The sequence below is a fragment of the Plectropomus leopardus genome, unplaced genomic scaffold, assembly GCF_008729295.1.
Source record: "Plectropomus leopardus isolate mb unplaced genomic scaffold, YSFRI_Pleo_2.0 unplaced_scaffold82417, whole genome shotgun sequence".
Classification (NCBI taxonomy): domain Eukaryota; kingdom Metazoa; phylum Chordata; class Actinopteri; order Perciformes; family Serranidae; genus Plectropomus; species Plectropomus leopardus.
In genome coordinates this window covers 1-936 of record NW_024690818.1, presented here as the reverse complement: position 1 = coordinate 936, position 936 = coordinate 1, and the positions used below count along the sequence as shown (strand labels likewise).

At 35.3% G+C, this 936-nt stretch overlaps 1 long non-coding RNA gene across 1 annotated transcript; it reads left to right on the top strand.

Moving 5' to 3' along the window:
* Window positions 1-58: 58 nt before the first annotated feature.
* On the top strand, window positions 59-829 carry LOC121940293. Its single transcript, XR_006105603.1, has 3 exons — window positions 59-148; window positions 259-353; window positions 454-829. It is a non-coding gene; the product is annotated as an uncharacterized LOC121940293 (long non-coding RNA).
* The last annotated feature ends 107 nt before the right edge of the window (window positions 830-936 follow it).

The window sequence follows — 936 nt, the reverse complement described above, 5'->3', positions numbered from 1 at the left end:
TATCTGTTGTGTTTTTTGTAATGAAACTTCCTCTTCTTGTTTGTGACACTGTGCAGTTTACAAATCACAGAGGACGGTGGTAAAGATGAAGATCCAGTCCAGCGCAAACATGAACGATCCAGCCCTCAGTGCCGACCTACTGCAGCAGGTATAGTGTGTGTGTGTGTGTGTGTGTGTGTGTGTGTGTGTGTGTGTGTGTGCGTGCGTGCGACAATACAAAGCAAACTACACTGAGTTTATTTTTTGTCTCTGTTTTAGTTGCGTACGGCACTCCGCAATCAGGGAGTGATCGACTTCAAACTGACCTGGACGAAACTTCCAGTGAAACAGAAACGTAGCTGTGACGTTTAAAGGTGCACACACTGATACACAATCACACACACACGCACACACACACACACACACACACGAATCTTATCTAAATATCCAAAATACTTTTGTTTTTCTGTGCAGATTCGTGTTGACGCTGTGAGAGAAACTCCCAGAAAGATGCAGGACAGCATCACTCAAGAGTTAGTGATAAAGTGATTATAGCACTGAAGTTTAGTGAAGAAACAATAGAAGAAACTGCATTTTATACTATTTTATAATATTTATTTTCCATTTATTCTCTCCCATAACAATGAATGTTGTCATTGTTCTTGTACTGCTATACATAATGGATATAATATTTATGGATAAGAACATAATGGTCAATATATACATAAATTACAAATACAGTAATATTAAAAAATAGAGTATAAACAAATGAATGAAACATTGAATTGATCTGAACAGTTCTTGACCTCGCACAAGCATACAGAAGTGAAATATGGCTTTAAAAAACAATGATTTAAATAATAATTCTAATGTTTTATGTAAAAAAACAGAATGAAAAATAAAATAAAAAATACTGACAATTATTTTAAAAAGGTGAAATAAGTTGTCCTTTCACTC